At 33.6% G+C, this 18,549-nt stretch overlaps 1 protein-coding gene across 4 annotated transcripts in view; it reads right to left on the reverse strand.

Annotated features, from left to right (window-relative positions):
• Positions 1 to 12,772, reverse strand: part of LOC123549325 (b(0,+)-type amino acid transporter 1-like) — a 28,946-nt gene extending 16,174 nt beyond the window's left edge. Inside the window, exon 1 of one of the 4 annotated variants that reach the window (XM_045337325.2) lies at positions 12,750 to 12,772. The gene's annotated coding sequence lies outside the window, so the exon portion shown is untranslated. Of the gene's footprint in view, positions 1 to 3,532; positions 3,688 to 12,749 lie in introns of those variants that run through there. The other 3 variants (XM_045337324.2, XM_045337326.2, XM_045337327.2) reach the window with 3 other exon arrangements.
• Positions 12,773 to 18,549: the final 5,777 nt, after the last annotated feature.

The raw sequence follows: 18,549 nt of genomic DNA on the forward strand, positions 1-18,549 counted from the left end.
CATGGAAATTACATTGCATGGAATATGAGTGATTAACACTGACATTATACATTCACCTAAAACAAATGTTTGATCTAAAATGCTAATATTGTTTGTACATTTTATAAATAGATCTACTTTATTTATATACAAATTCATTTCTTCTCCTTAAAATAAGCAAGCAGGTTTTGGCTGTAAAGCGAACAAAATAGTTATGTTTATAAAAATGAATAAAAACTTTTCATTTTCAGAGTAATGCCTAAATTCTGCTTCTATAGAACATGCTTTCTGAACAATTCTTGTCTCAGGTCACTACATAAATGACATTCCATAATGACATGTTTTTCAACCTCATTGTTTTCCTTACAAAATGGGCAAATCCTTTCATTAATATCTAGACTTCCAGTTTCAATACGTATTGGTGCAACACCAACTAATTCATATACTAAATTGATCGTTAAAGCCAAATGACATATTATACTAAAATATGAGTGCATGAAAACCACTAGCGTTCAAAGATGACACTGCGTGGATTTTATTTTAACTGAAGTACAAAATATCATAATATTCCCTGATACAAACAAGCCAAGACTCAGTGTGGCTTATTTGTGCAATTTCGTTATTTCGTTCTGTCGCCGCGACATAAGGTTAGAGACCACCAATTGTTTTCCCATAGACTTCCATTACAACATTATGGCGTGTACGGCCTTCTATAAATCGAAACATGTATATCTAATCACATGTCACATGTTTTTCAAGAACTATCTTAGTGTCACCAAAATATCGGACGAAAAACATATGAATAGCGATACATCATTTAAGTAAATTTTATCAAAATGTGTAATAAAATACTGTAAATGCAGTAAAAATATACAATTTTGAAAAAAAAAATCGCTTCTTGGGTTTGTTTACATGACTGACCAATCAGAACGGACAAACATTACCTTATTCCCATTTATACATTACCTTATTCCCAGTAAGTTATCTGTACTTTTTTTAAATTGGTGGTCTCTGACCATAAGGAAAAACGTCGTTATGGCGTCCCGTCGAGTGTCGCTCCGCCAAGCGTCGCCCCTGCCGAACGTCATTATTGCGCCCGACAAACGCCGCCACGCCAAACATGGCCCCGACCAATGTCACCCCGCTAAACGTCGCCCAATCGAATGTCGCCACGCCGAATGTCGCCCCAGAGGCTTGAATCATATCATTTTATTTAAGTCCTTTTATAAATTTAGCACTGAGTCTACACACAATGATTCGAATGAATGATAAATGGCATACAATTGAAAAATGAATACGACGTTGATTTATAACCCAAATGGTGTGGCTGTCTTAGATACCACAGGTAATCTTTGCACATCATGTTACATGTATGAGTGATTTGACTTCACAATGGATTTTACAACATATACGGCTTATAAAACTGTTTAATCGAAGACAAACTTTTACAAACCGTAATATATTACACATTTTGCGGTGCCTCTACTGCTCCTACTCAAGACTTGTACAGGTATAATGAATACAAGATTTAGCTTACCAAAAGGTTCCTTCTAGCACATATAAAATATTCTTTTTAAGGGATATTGTTTTAGCATAATGTTACAAATGTTTAATAGTGCAACGAGGAAAATATATTTTGTCATTTTTGTGCAAACTTAATTAGATCTATTTAAGAACTAATCTAAGTATTAAAAGCTTTATCATAACCCAAAGCTGTTTTTTTTTAATATGAGCAAGTGCAGTACATATTATGCTATTGGAAGCATTTGTCTTGCAGTCTGTATTTCATTTCAGGATATTTTCATCACGCGACTACACCAGCGAGTACTCGCACACTTAACACAAAGAAATTTCGTACATGTATACGTTTACGCAAAAGAAATGACTTGCAAATTTGAAACGTTAGAGGCTAAAGGAATCACGTGACCAGGGACAATTTTATTACGTATTTTTTTTTTTGGCGGGTGTCTATTTTTAGATGTTGCATATTCATTTCATTAATCTCGATTCTTTACTATATATATTCATCGAGAGTTACATGATTTAACTTAATAATTGTGTCTTGTTCGTTATTTACGTACTTGGATTGCACTATTTAAAGACTGGAATAAAGATTGATTATGCGTAAACACATATTGGGCTAGAGGCTATCTGTAATGAATATGCATGAGTCCAAGATGACGGCGCCCTACGGGAAATCGGATTCCTTTGACGATACCCTTGTATCCACTACATGCTCAGTCAAGTGTGACATGTTCACCATAAGTGTTCCTTCTCTTGAGAAGGAACAAAAATGGGTTTATTTTTATGTTCGAACCCCTTTCAATACAGGACACATGTGTGCTGGACGGGTGGAGATAATTTCTGCAATCTTTCGGTGGTATTGATCAATGGTATAGGACATAAAAGGAAGCAATTAGAATGTATTGTGTCTTACTTCTTTAGCACTATCTCAGTTTTTCTACAGAAATAAATAGAAATTTCACATCTGAACGACAGGACTGCACGATACATACATTGCCTGCGCAATATATACATCTTTCAAATATAGTCTTAATTTGTTTGTATTTTTTCTTGGTTTGTGTGTACTGCGGTTTTCAACAATATTTCCTTAATATGTATACAGTCGTTTACTAGTGTTTATTTTCACACAAATCATATCTTTACGTTTCATGTTGTAAAACAAATCTATTTTGAAGTAGAGTAATTTAACTAGATGTAATTAATCTTCGCTGGTTGACTGTACAAACATGAGTTTGCTACTTACAGATATAAATATACCTCGTTTGTAATGTATTTTATAGTTATTTACACCATTAAGAAATTTAATTGATCCAAGTCTTAATATTTAATAGCATGCATCAATCGGAAAATGTAGTTTTTGCAAGTGTTTATGTTTCCATTTTATCTAACAGCAAAATAAAGAATGTGTTGTAAACAACTAACAGATTTATCAAATTTGCAAATAAATTTGAATGAATGCTTTTAAACAGCTTACGTAGTCGGATCCATTTTATTTACAAGTGATTCGTTATGCAATGGTGTGATTTAAAGCCTATTTGAGGGTGTGGTAGTGTCGTTTAGAGCAGACGCAGTGGTCCAGTGGTAACTCTGTCTGACTACGAAACCAGGGATCGTGAGTTCGAGCCCCGCTCCTCAACATAAAAATTACTAATATAAGGATAAGAGTCTCGTTTATTGGTGCTTTACACCTCGCACGCTAAAGACCCAGGGAAGCTTCTGGAATTGGAGCGTCTTCTGTATCTTGCACTATCCTCCCACTAACCTTACAAACAGTCTTCTAGAGGAGTCGCCCATGTGGGTTACCGGTGGCGACTATAAATAAGCTTACATACAAACATACAGGTAGTGTCGAGTTATGGTACTGTACTTTTAGTTGTTTTAGACACCGTTAGCTGCAATAGTTGAATTTAATTGAACCCTAAATAATTTCTTAATACTAAAATAGCTACAGTGTATTTATTTGTTACAATTACCTAACCAGTATTATTCAAAATATTCATTATGCATGCGAAAATATGAAAAGGTTTACCTTCTATTTGATATTAAACTCCACACATAATTAAGCACATGCTTTGCATTAATGTTGCATCATACAACAGTAAATACGCTACTTTATATGTGTGAATCACACTGCTTTATATGTATGAGGAACGATACAAAAGTGTAGTTTTAAAGGGATATGTCAGGTATTAATGTAATTAACCCTTTCCAAAATGCACTGGTCCATTATTCAGTTAAGGCAGTACCACTTATTATTCAAAGGGGTATTCACTGAAAATTTACTGACTGAATAGCGAAAAGGGCAGAACGTATGTGCAGGCTGATCTTGGACTGCCCTGGTCGCAAAGGCAGAATCAATTGCTGCCAGCAAGCTAAAGGTTAAAAAGCTCAACGATCTTTTTTAAAAAGAAAATATGGAAAACTGTAAGATGTTTATTCATGTTTTATGTCATATGGATTGCAGAGAAAGGCCTAGCAATGCCTCACAACTAATTCTAATTACACTCAATGATTGCTTCCTCGCCTTTTACCCCTACCCTTGCCTGATGAAAATGTGTATACCAATGTGTTGAACGACTTGAAAAAGTGACTTTTGTGTTTGGACGCAAACTCTTGCAATTGGCGATTACGTCTTGATTCAGTCTTGATACATGTATAAACTAAAACTTTGTCTCCTACTTCACATAAATTTAAAACAAACCCATGGAAGTATTTAGCACAGAAAAAATAGCCAGAGTCATATATTGCAAAGAAAGCTAACCACAAGAAGAAACTATAAGGGAAATATATAGCATACAGTGTGTTTCAAATACGCTTCCATGAATGTCTTAGTACAGATAAAAGGATATGGATAATTTTGATTCTTTTGCGTATATACATTTAGCATACGACCCTCACCTGTTTAACTTATCATTCAATGCCAAACCTTTTCAGCCGAATACAATAACGGCGTATTAATATATTGAAAATTATTATGCTCTTCTCTGACGATTGCGTGTCACCTTAACATATCATTTTTCCCAGTGTAACGAGCAAGGATTTTCCAAATATTGTAGCAACACTCATCCCTGTGTTGATGATTTAATTTGAGAACGCACAGATGCTCTACTCAGTGTAAATATTCTATTTCAACTGATTAATATACTTCAATATCCGCATTGGTTATGTTTAGAACGCATTTTTTTTCGTGAAATACCTTCAAGAAATGAAACATTTTAGAGATCATTTGTTCAACGTTTCATGTGAAGTTTCTTTATGTCAAATGTAGGGGAAATTTAGTACATAGGAGTGAGTACACCTCCTTTAAGTTTAAACATATTTATTTCGAAATCAACACAAAATCAGAACTTTACGAGTATACATATATTACACAAATACGAAAGGGATTGGAACGAAAAAAAATATATAAATATAATAATTATTTTGATTTTGATGGATTATAAATATAATATTTAAATAATTTATAGTTCTGCTTGTAATATCACAGTTTAATAACCGCCCCTCTGTGTGCGTGCAGCATACAACCTACCAAATACTGAGGCGTATGCTTCAGTGGATGAACAGACAGTTTATCGTCCTTTACAATATACTTACAGGATGAGGTCAATGAGTTTACACTTATATATTATTTGAAGAAGAATATAGATATTGGATATCAGTGACAAACATGCAGAAGTAAGGCTATATTGTATGTGAAATTCGCATTACTTTAACTGGCTTGTGAGTGTCGAAAGCTATCTTGTTATTGATAACTTAATTAACATGTTTATAAACGCAACATATCTTGATATAAGTTTTGTGGACTGCCATCAATTAACTGTATAATAAAAGAATAATTTGTCTAGAAATGTCTGGGTGTAATATTAATAATATCTAACAGAGACTACGTCGAAAATAGGTTAAAATGAAAATATTACCCATCGTGACAGAATAGTCCAAACTACTAGGGAGCAGGATAGCGAAAAGATAGAAACCTCATTTTACAAAGTAGTTAACATATCAACTTCATGACTTGGGTAGGTCGGTTGGTGCTTTTATTTCATTCTTAATCTAAACATGACCTCGACATCCTCTTTCTGCATTTTTAAAAGTAAAAACAAACTTTTTTGCAAAGGTGCTTATACGCATATGTTATGTATCATGATACTAATTCCCCTAATTTAATGATAGAAAGTTGAATAGCAATGTTCTCTGCCAAATGGATGTACATCAATAAAGTGTTAAAAATCAATAAAACATGCAAATTCACAATAACTGCTACCTTTACCTTTTCCTAATACTAGCAGCACATGAATTAAATAAAAAGCATGAAACTACACACAGCATGGACCTATTTCTTAGACTAAATCAAAAGTAACACTCCATAGTCATTTCCTATGTGGTGAAAACTAGCTATCTTTTTTAAAGTTCCATGGTCGGCATATATGTCTCTAAGAAAATATATGACCCTACTTTTCTTGTTGCTTTGTTGTCGTTGTTGTTATTGTTGTTGAAGGGTCATTTTACAAATATAAGTTGTTCTTTTCTAAGTGGCCCCTATTAGAATCTTTGTAACATGAATAGCAAATTTATTTACTATTGTTCATCATGAAACCAATACTATTACTTTTAAATGCCATTTGAACCGACATTTTATACTGTGACGTCAAAATTGACGTCAATATGCGTGAGTGTAGCTTGGAAAATGTAACGTGATCTCCTAACCAGATAACCTTGTCTTTACTGCTTGACAGGCAAGAAATTTGTGGTAGAGAAAAGACCTGTAAGCTTTTGACCACCTTTGTAATTACAATCTGATTTCAAAAACTACTGACAGAGAACAATCATATATGTCAAATGACATTCCTCTTTTCTCGATCAGTAGATCTATATACATTAGGCTGTGATGTACTTTAAAACGAAGTGTTGGTATGTTCGTAGTCGAACTCTTGACGTATCACTTTCATTTCATTTCAGTCTTATAGTCCAACTCTTGACGTAACTATCACTTTCATTTCATTTCAGTCTGATTGTCAAACTCTTGACGTAGCTATCACTTTCATTTCATTTCAGTCTGATAGTCAAACTCTTGACGTAATTATCACTTTCATTTCATTTCAGTTTGATATTATTACTGTGGACGGACCGTCAGGGGAGGTAACTAGAGTGACGGATTGTGACTAGTATGTTCGCAAGTCAATGCAAATAATTACATTATCCTAGCTGTAGAAAATAAATCTGTGGGCGTGGCTACGCCTTCGGCTACGCCGCCCACAAAAATAATTTTAACAAAGGAACAGAGTTTGTCTATCAAAGGTGAACCACGTCTCATAGCAAAACAAATCTGAGAATAAATTGTTTCTGACACAGGATATCCCAATTAAGGACGAGTGTCTGTATGGCAGTCTGTAGGGACAATGTTTATATATTCTCTATGGGGCAATGGCAGAAACATTGGCGTTGCGTAAAACGTTATAAACAACTAGTCCTTTTGATGAAATTACGCATGCGCCAACGGTCTAGACTAAAATATAAATACAGATAATAAGTACTACTCCTATTATATGCTATCATGCCAAGATTATGGTGATATTCAATATTGGTTTCTTTAAAGATTACATGAAAATCGATCAAATGTATGTATACATAATGCACACAATAAAATATGCAAACATTTTTCTTATAGTGTATACGTCAGCGTTTCATTATCGTTCGACTCTATCATTCTGACCTGCAAAATAATTTATTATTGTGACAGACAGACTGTCTGTTTGGTCAGATATCAACAGGAGATGTTATGTAATAACTATAGAAAGAGTATTTCGGCTGCACATTTTTTTCTTTTGAAAAAATAAATTATATATCAGGTCCATTTGATTGTTTTGAAGTGCTGTTACTTCAAGAAACTAAATATGAAATATTGAGGTAAAAGTGTATTAACTCTACTCCCCTTCTGCCGTTTTATAAGATGAAACAATGGAGACGACCACTGTATAATTATTTGAAAAACAAAATCTAGTCTCAGAATGTAATTTACATGGAACCCACTATTTGGTTGCATGTATGAGCATTAATTATACCGTGAAAATTCGAGTAATACATTCCTGTTATACTTAAGCGGTCTATAATCAGGTTTTTCTTTGAAGTTTATTATTTCGGCGCAATTCAGTCAGGGGGTAATTATCATTCAGTGTTTATGGATAATTGTAGAAGAGATAAGATTACATATTTTATGTCTCTAAGTGCAGTTTAGCTCATGGCAAGTATTTAATTATATGTTTTACGATGTGTTTCTGTGGTTACTGTTGCTAGATTAAAGGATTCACCAGGCGGGGAGTATTGTTTTTAGTTTTTAGTTTTAGAATTGAGTTTTGAGTCAACAAATAGATTAAACATCCTCTTAGGATTATCAGACGGTTTTCTTCTTGAACGTTTGTGTCCGTTTTTTCAATTTTACTTTAAAGTCTATATATGCGCATATACGCACTAACAAGTTCACTCATTACCAAGTAGAGTATGTGTGGCTGCTTTATTTTAGTATGGTTTTTCCTGTTGGGCTTTAATCTATGTGTTTCAATCAACATTCTAAGCGAACAAATGCCTGTTCTTGAAACTATGTATTCGGACCTGTGTCTTGCACCTGTAATATTATGTTATTATAGATGTTAGGGGTACATAATTGCAAACGATATTTTGACACGAAGTATATACTCTGAGTCTTTGATCTTTAATTGCGACAGGGCACGTCATGTTTAGCTGTTGCTAATTAAGGACAAGAACTTGATAAATGGCAAACGAATTATATGTTCACTTATAGAACCATTGAAAATTCGACTTCTAATCTTGAGCTATTATATCAGATCTTGTGCTCGGCACGTCATCATGCTACGTTGAAAATAAATTCATCTTTACTTCTTCACTGCGGGGAATCACATGATCAAAATAATCTCTAAACCAAAATAAATTTATGAATAATATGGGATAATATTGAAGAATCTTTTGCTGTAAGTCTAAAATATAGCCTATCATATGCCAACATACATGTATCCTAAAAGTACATAGATTTCAATCACAATCAACTTCTGATTATCTGGAATACTTCAAGAAACTGATACTTATTATTTTCCTTAGTGTTTGTTATTACGGGATATCTATCATTATTCTCAACTACATGATAATTTAACCATTTTCATTAGTCACATGAAAAGCTATGTTTAAATTTCATATCTTTAATATCGTGACATGAAATTTATTCACGTTCTTCAAAATATAACTTATATATGGTTTAGAGATTATATTCCCCACAGTGTTCTTAAATAGTTGTAGCCACTGGCACCAGATCAGAAAAAAATGTCTCTATACATGTTATACCCTATCCCTAGGTATTCTATAAGAACCATGGTCATGAACGGGAATATATACTTACCCATTTCAATCGCGCATTTCATACCTAATACGCGCAGTTCGGTAAATGTGTAATATGGGTATTGAACAAGTCTTAATTTATGTTCCATTGTGTACCGGTCACATTTCTTCATTATTTCTTGTGTTAGAGAAACAAAACATAGTTTATAGTTTTTTCAACGTTACACAAACAAGAAATATCTTTAAAAATGATGGTCGGCGAATTGTAATAAGGAAAGAAGTTTATGAATTTTTCATCTAACATTCATCTTTCATCTAACATTTTTCAAATTGCAAAACTAAACACCGCACTTTAACAATTTAAATGGTTCTCTTTTAATTTTTCGCAAAGGTTTCGTAGGGTTGCAATTTTGTTTCGTTTATCCTTAGACGAATAATTCAACAGTAGTTTGATGAAGATTCGTGAAGCGGTTCATAAGAAGAGGTCATTAAACGTGTTTATATTTTTAGCTAAATTGGTCCCTATCCCCATTTGTAACAAAATAGCAGGAGACCTTACGATATTGTTACACATCGAGTTTGATAAAAATCCATTACATTTTAGTGGTTAATGCGAAGAAAGGCATATCTACTTTTAGCTATAGTGGTCCCTAATAGGGCCCAAGTTCCTATATAAATAAATTTGGAAGAGGACCTTATAATGATGCTCCAGACCAAGTATGACAAAGATCCACCAAGCTGTTCATGAGACGCTGTATAAAGGCATTTCTAGTTTTAGCTCTCGCAGCCCCTAAAAGAGGTTAAATGTCCCAGCTGAACAAAGTTGGCTGCGGGCCTAATAAAGATGCTACAAATCAAGTTTGATTAGAATACATGAGAAAAAATCAATTAAAGGATTTTTTTATTTATTATTTTCATTTATTTCTAAAATAGGCCAACTGATCTCGCTTTAACAAATGCATATTGAAGTTCGCTATTCATGAATCTTTGGACAATGACGTCACACCTATAAAAAAGTGAAGGTCAAGTAAAACATACAATTGTAATTATTTCAATATTTCTGTTTCATAAGCAAAGTTTGACCGTAGTCATATCACATAGATAAACTGTATGCAGCGTACCTTCATTTCAGTGTAATGAGATTCAGTCATTATATAGCATATATATAATAAAACAGATTTCAACTGAGTTCAATATTTGCATACCATACTAAAGAAAAATATTCATATATAATAAATCAGTTAAATAATTTATAACAATTATATCAAAGCAAACAAGTACTCATTTTAATATGCAATCTGAATAAGTCATAAAAGCAAGAAACCTTTTCATATACAGACGACAATTGTAACAAGGAAAATCTTTTAAAAAGAACTTCTCTACATAAAAAACTCTTATCACACCCTTATTCATGTGATACGCAGACCGTATTCAGCTTTTTCTTTAATTTGATATATGTTGGTATTTGAACAGGTTTTAATCATATTTATTAAACTTACTTATCATTTTGAGATATATCAATATTCTTGCTAAATATACTGAGCCAAAGTTAGCTTTAAAACTGTGAACAGCGTCGTTTAGGATAAACGCTTTGTCTACATTTCACTCAGCGTAGCACAATCAACAGAGTGAAAGAAATTGACACTCTCGTCCAATCAGGCAGACAGTTGCATAAATCTTCCATTTTGTTAAACTATCTATAATGCGTTATCAAGTAGTTTGATTTGCAAACTGAAGTCACGTGACATAGGTAACGAAAACGAATTTAGACGGCGTCGCCGAAAAAAAACTTGGTTGAACTTCCCTGGTGATCTAGATTACAAAACCATTCTGATTGGCTAATGTGAAAATGTATGTCAGTCGTCGTTTAACTACACGTGTACGCTAAAATGTGTATATGCAGCATACGTGTGCAATACGAAGTAAATAAACAGTATATGTGTATACCAATGAATGACTTCAAATTCAAAATCAAAAACATGATGAATTTCATTCATCATTTCGAGTTTAATTGTAAAACTGTGAATATTTTGAATTCTGTTTTTGTTTGTTTGCCTTCCGCCAAACATGTGCGCACTGCTGTGACCTCTGGACCGGATGTTCATTATGGGAGTTCACGCAAGTTTTTTCTGTAACGTTGACGAAAGCATAAAATATATGGAATATCTTTGCAATATGAAATATTGAGACAATGTGACTGGTGCACGATGGAAGATAAATTACCGCTTGTTCAATATGCTAGGGTCCCATCCACCGAACTGCGCGTTTTAGGTGAGAAATGTACGATTGAAATGGGTAAGTGCACTTTTCCGTTCACGACCATCGTTCTTACAGAATACCTAGGGGTAGGGTATAACATGTATAGAGGCATTTTCTTTCTGGTCTGGTGCCAGTGGTTGTAGCCACATGCAAAATCTTTAAAATGTTAAATTGAAATAAATCTGTGTGCAAATCATTAGTGTGCGCATCTTACGACCGGGCCGGCGGGCGGACGCTCCTTCTAAATCTATTTTTCCCCAATAAATGGATGAATAGAATTCAAGACTGTTTAACGTTAAACGTATTTTTTAAAGACAAACGGATTTTATAGCCCTCCTATGTGGTGGTGACAAGCAGACCTTAAAAGAATTTAACAGCTATGTATATATTTGACAGTGCTTTTGGTCCTCTTCTTCACTACCTGATATCAGTTTTGCTACGGTTGGCTGTCTAACTAATCTACCTAATTGACAAGACCTTACCTACAAGATATATAATGAATGAATGAGTTGGGTTTTACGGCGAATACCAAGATATATAAAACCGTGTTAAAGATAAATCTTACATTCGGTGGTGTCAAAATTTGCATACAGGTGTTTGTATATCGTGCATTTGACAGATAGTTTTATTTTCATATAAACATAGGTTATAAAGCTATGATTTAAGTAAACTTAAATGTGTTTGCTAACATAGTATCAGTCTTAAATTAGTGTAGAAGAATGTGCGCTATATGCAAGTAAGAGTTTATTATTCTACAGTTTGCGCGTTTCCTAAAACTTAGAATAAAATCAAGAAGTCCGTTTTTATGCCCTTAATGACTACAGCCAGGAAAGGTTCTAAAATCCTCAAATTTTGCAACATCTAAATGTACGACTGACTAGTTTATGCATACTTGAACGACCGATTCATTTTCAGGTTTGATTAAACACATTGAGAAAATGTATTTTAATAGCATCAATACATACTTGCAAATGAAATTATTGAACGGAAGTTCTTAATATATTCTTAACAAGTTTTCAAGAAGATCTTTCGATATTGGTTTGTTAAATGCGACTGGTTATGCGTGCGTGATATTGTCATATCCGTTAGGTCGCAGGTAGAAATCCTGACAGCCGCGGCATGAGAATTTAATTTCAGTATTCTTAATGCCCGCCCGTTTAGCTCAGTAGGGAGAGCGTTCTTCTAAGGATCGCGGGGTCGCGAGCTTGATCCCCGGGCGGGGCGTATGTTCTCCGTGACGATTTGATAAAAGACATTGTGTCTGACATCATTCGTCCTCGGCCTCTGATATTTATATGGGGAAGTTGGCAGTTATTTGTGGAGACCAGGTTTGTACTGGTACAGAATCCAGTAACACTGGTTAGTTTAACTGCCCGCCGTTACATGACTGAAACACTGTTGAAAAACGGCGTTAAACCCAAAACAGACAAACAAATAAAAGTTTTCTTAATACATAATACAAATTTTGAATGTCATACATCAAAGTAATATGAACTTGTTATACAAGCAGAACATGTTTGGATTATTTAAGTAACTTATTTCACACTGATTATTTTAAACTGTAATACTAAACTTGTACGCTAAAGGGTAAAACATATATCTCATTTTTTTCAGTATTTATGTTAAAATATTGAAAAGTTTACCTTCTGTCTGATATTCAAATCCTCACATAATTAAACACAGCAGTATTGTTGCATGACAAAGTAAATAAACTGATTTATATGTGCGAGGAACGATACAAAAGTATCTTCAAATTCTGTTTAATTTGGTAATATAGGTGCGAAGGTGAAGGACCAAAAATGTATCAAATAACTAGGTACAGATAATTTCACATTTATTGCACAAAAAGGTCTTATTTCTCAGTCCATAGACGATTCCATAGATGTTATCCTTGTTTTGTTCATACCGTGCGATGGCATTTCTTTTCGGAACGTATCATTAAATTTGTTCCTCATCATTTGAGGTAGTCCGTTTGGTTGACATCTCTCAGATTAAACTTTTTTATAATTGCTTCAGTCAGAGGGTATTTAGAACTTCTAAGCACATATGTCTACTTTTTATAAGTTTTAAAAGTAAGAGTTATAAATTGAAAAGTATTATCATTATAATTTCTAATATGAAAACCTGACTTTGAAGAAATCATGGTGAGCTTCTTGGATTGATGGATGTCCGTCGTTGTCGTCCGTCCTTTCTTCCGTCCGTCCGTTGTCCACGATTTCTTCTAAGAACATTCCCTCCTTAACCACTCTCTAGAACTATATGGATATATTAAAATAATCTTCTTCCCTCTGAAACTACTGACCAGAATACAAAATAATTTCACATAAATATTGAATGTGTGACACTCTGCCTAAAGCCTCAATTTCCCAACCACATTACCACCACCACCAACGCGGCCCCTCTTCCGAGCCCTTAAAACCTTATCGTAGTTTTCAGTTTATTGTCCTTTTTATATGCTCCCTTGGTATCAGTTATAATTCTTCATCCCTTTCACCACCCCAACAATCACCACCACCAATGCTCACATTACCAGCCCATATTTATGGTGAAGCTTTTCAATTCTTCTTGTGGGATAAAATGGCCTTATTTCAAAATAATATTAAAGATATTTTCTTGTGTGACCATCTACAAAAACTTCATGCAATTGGTGAAACTCAGATGAGCTAACTAAATTTTTATCTATTTGGAATACTCCATTAGATTAATTTTTAATTTTACAGTTAAGGTTCTTGTAAAGCCTTTTGAAACCTCCCCTCGTGTGAATTTTTGTTTTAGTTTCTTTACGCCACATATGCATTGGTTTATCATAAAGAATATATCTATATCATACTTGTAATTGAAGTGGAAGAAACTTTCAAGACAGGTTATTCTCTTTTGACCAACACATTTTGTTCTATATTTCATGTACTTTGACTGTTCACATTCTATTTTGTAGGAGATATCAAGCTTCTTTTTCAAAAGTATTTTGTCATTTCTTTTATGATTATTGTGTATCTAACATATTTCTCCATGTACTCCGGGAGTTGAAAGTATTACAAACCATGTACATTTAAAAGAAATTAAAAAAAAATGCAAAATGAAAGTGGAAGTAGAGCTGTCAAAATAAAAAAAATGTTTAAAAAAATATAAAAGTTAGCTAGTTTTTATTTTCCAGAGTACCTAGATAAGTATATTAGATGCACAACAAAAACAAATTTAGAGAAAAAATATTTTCTAGAAAGTAGGACGTGGACAGTTGAAGTATGTGTTTTAAGACAAAATGCTACTTCTTCTTCTAAACAATTTCGTATGTTATATGCTATGAATATTACGGGTCTGTCAGGTATATTTTCCAAAATAAATATTTACCCGATGGATGGTCTCAAAGGCTTTACATGATCCTTAACTGGTCTGATTATAAACCATCAAATACACCGCATTTTCATTGATTTGTAATCGAGTAACTTATTAGGGAAATATCTACCTTGTTAAAAGAGCAACGTAAATTTGTTTGATCCCCGGAATGCGGATTACTGAACAATGCCCTTCAGCTCTATTACATATATAGGCAAATGCTTAGAGGTTCCATTCTTGGGGAATTTCGACAATATCCCCATGTTCAATATCACCAAGGCGCACAAAATCCCCATTTGATTTGTTGAATTAAAGCTGTAATACTGAATACAGATTAACATAAGTTAAGAAAAACATAATTTTAAAGGAAAGTCTTATCAGTTTCAAACGGAATGAAGATAAAAGTGGATATAATTAAAAAAGAAAGATAGGATGGAAATTTTGTCCGCTTTGGTTAAATTGAGCGTTGGGGGCAGAGCGGGGGTCCGAGGTTTTTTGTCAGTATTACTTTCCTAAGACACATATGGACTTACCAATTAAAGCGTTGTTTAAATGAATATTATTTAATGAAAAGCAACGGCCGAGATCAAGTAATTTTTACTGGTGTTATTATTACCCTACTAGTTTTATACGAATATCATAAGGACAATTATCTCATGTTAAAACACTGGATATATAATTACAATATTAGTAGAATTAATAACAACATCTGAATAGCTATTGTTGCAGATATCCGGTCGAAGTACGTGATACATAATTATGATACCTCGCATCCGTCCGCGAGAGGAAATGCTTGTTAACACAATATTTTTTTCATTTTTATATTACATCCACTCATCTGCTATCATGAAGTCTATGACTGACATGGGCATTACATTACATCTCCATTTTTGTGTCTTCATTTTTTTTCTCACTAAAAATAGATATTTTTAAATTCTTAAAATGAGGTTCGATAAATACTTTTTAAAATGTAGCCCGCATACTATCAATCACTAAAAGGTAAGTGTAGAATATCTGGGAACACTGAGCACAGCAAACTCAGTCAGAGCCAAACATTGCAAGGAAGGCCAAGCACAACCAAAACTTGCAGTGGATAGATATTTTGCTTCAGATACCCTTTAACAAATTCATTTTAATGTGAGCTTGTGGTAAAGGCGAAATGGTAAGTAAAGAGGGAAGAGTATAAAAAGGGAAGAGGCGGAGTTTACGGGAAGTTAGAAGTTACACTACTAGCATACTCATATATACATATGATACTAGACGATATACATTGCATATGGGGGATGAGGTTAAACGCGTGGCATGTCAACCTTACACTTACCTTATTTAAAACTAGTTAAAGAAGTCAGGTAAATAATGTAAATCCCCGCTGAGATAAGCTGTAAAAGAGTGACAAAATACCAGACTGTATAAAATAAAACATGTAGACCATATAAATGTACTCAATAACTTATATGATGTCAGAGCAGCAGGAGCACAACTTTTATGAGCACGATTAAGCAAGCTGCAAGACAAAAACAATCCACTAAGCCAGTCTGTTTTCTGGAGAAATAAGGATAACGGTATCATGGAGTCTAACACATGAGTAGTCTTCACACCATTAAACAGCGGGTGTGGCGGGGTGTCAGTCACAAAACATGCACTGTGCTTTATGATTTTTTCCACTTATCTTCCTTCGATGAATTTTCTACCAGATTTTAAAATACATAAAAGTGTTTTAAGGTTTGTTTTATATATTGTTAAAATGTCGGAGATCTGTGATTTAATGTAATGACAGCCTTCTGTAGTTTATGGCAGTAACCTTTATTGTATCTACTGTTTTGTGATATGCCCCATGTTGTTCTTGGACGATCTGTGTATGAAAAGAATTGGAACCACTGCCTTACCCTTGCATGATCGTAAAAGGCGACTATTAGGGTCTTAACACTTGGTTTTGCTGTAACTCTGTGATTCCAGCAGGTATGCAAATTTTGATTCCATACCTCATGTTTTATTTCGATGTAAATGAGATGTTAAACCAAAATTTGTAGTCCTGTTTGGCGCCATATAGCCTATACTGTGTTGGTGCGCCGTAAAACCCAAATAAATAAATAAATAAATAAATGTTTTGTGATATAAAAATTTCTGTACTTAAAATACTCTACCTTCAAATGAGCTCCTGCAAAAAGAATATATTATGATATTTAAACTCCGTATTATGTTACTCGAGGGTCATCTCTGTCAAGATGGGGGAAACTGACAATTTCAAAGTTTAAATCGTTTCTTTAATCAAGTACTTTTGATTCTAAACAACTGGTTAATGTATGTCCAAAAACGCCGCTTCTAAATCTGAAATATTCGCTCTTTTAAGTTGAAATAAGAATAAATGTGTTCAACATTTCTGAAAATATAGGTTGTCCTTTTTTAAAATTTCATCAAGGTATCTTGAGATTAAAGTAAAAATTTAATAATGTCAAACTATGTCCTAGTGGAGAATCTTATGAAATATCGTTAATAATAGCAGTAGAGGAGCGAAGTCAGTCCCCATTGGAATACCAGTTAGCTGTTTTACTATTGTTATTTTTTACTAATTATCGTATACGCTATACCAACCCGTATATTAATCTCTAGCGTTAATATACGTCTGACATGCAATCATCATATAAATTTCATGGTGTATCCAACCGATTGCGTCTGCTGCTTTAACATAAATAACGTTATTAGATACACATTTTTTATTTCTTTATTTTGTACCATTGTAGGGATAACGCATGTTTTTTGTGTTATAATATCTGCAGAATCCCGAGGGATTTTGAAGATGTTATAACACGAAAAGAACATGCACTAACACTTTTCTAGAATAAAATGCGTAAAACCCAGGTAAATGAATAAATTGTCCCTCAACGTCATTAAATTTTCATGAAATGCGCGGTAAAGTCTATGTTTTTTTTCACGTTGATGTCATTTCCTTTTTAATTATTCGTTTTGGGGCCGTAATACGTTTACGCTTTGCCACGGAATGTGCATAATAACAGCACGTGAGCGCCAGAATCTCTCTGTTAACAAACGTTTTCTCTCCTGTTAAAACACCCCCAAAAGTGACAATAACAGCAGTTTAATGCTAGACTGTGAAACGTTTTGCTGTTATTCGTAATTGTGAACAGTAGTTGAAATAAGTAGCAATATTTTTCATTGTTTACTGATTTACTGTGCTGTGCACAAAGAACGGAATGTACCGACAGCTAAGCAGCCATCTCCATAAGATAGCCTTTGAAATTGTTTTTGAACGAGAAAAGATAACATGATGCCATAAATTATTCGCTAAGCTTGAGAGTTTGATAAATACTATACGTTATTTGAAACTTATTCATGCTAGTTATAAACGGATAGTGCACCATATGGAACGGTATGAAGCTATGAGAAAAAATATCTAAAATGTTTATAAATTCTTTCATATTGAGTGTTATGTTATAATTGCACATGTAACAATTTCCTTACAAGCAATTGCTTGTTTAATATTTCCAAAGGAAGTGACAATATAAGACTCATCTGCTTCATGATTCATGTACAAAATAACTTATCATACTCCTTAAAGGGTGTTTTTATTGGTACGTGTTACGTGATTCTTTTGTTACGCAGATCGAAGTGTTTTTCTTTTCCTGATAATGTATACTGTTTTTGACTTATTGCATTCTCGTGTAATACTAAATATCCCATAAAGAGATTTGTCTGGTAGGATTTATGGTATTTTAAATATCTAGGGAAGTTAGCTAACATATTCGATGGATCATTTATTGGGAGACATCGAGTGAATGGATGAGCATCACTCATTTCATAACCTGTCTCTTCGAGCTTTGATGAAATGATTATCTCCACAGATAATATTTAATTTCTGCAAATTAGATTTATTTATATATGTTATCAAACTGACCAAAGTTTAAATTATATGATGCTGAAAAGAGTTATAAAAAGATACTAAGCTTATTAACAAAGTGGTCTAGTACTAACGCTGTCTGTTAGTTTGAGCCCCCGCTGTTCAAACCAAAAATTACTAACATTGGTATAAGAGTTCCATTTACGTGTGCTTTACACCTGGAACGTTAAAGAACCAGGGAAGCTGCTAGAGTTGAT

Source organism: Mercenaria mercenaria, chromosome 6, assembly GCF_021730395.1.
Source record: "Mercenaria mercenaria strain notata chromosome 6, MADL_Memer_1, whole genome shotgun sequence".
In the NCBI taxonomy this organism is placed as follows: domain Eukaryota; kingdom Metazoa; phylum Mollusca; class Bivalvia; order Venerida; family Veneridae; genus Mercenaria; species Mercenaria mercenaria.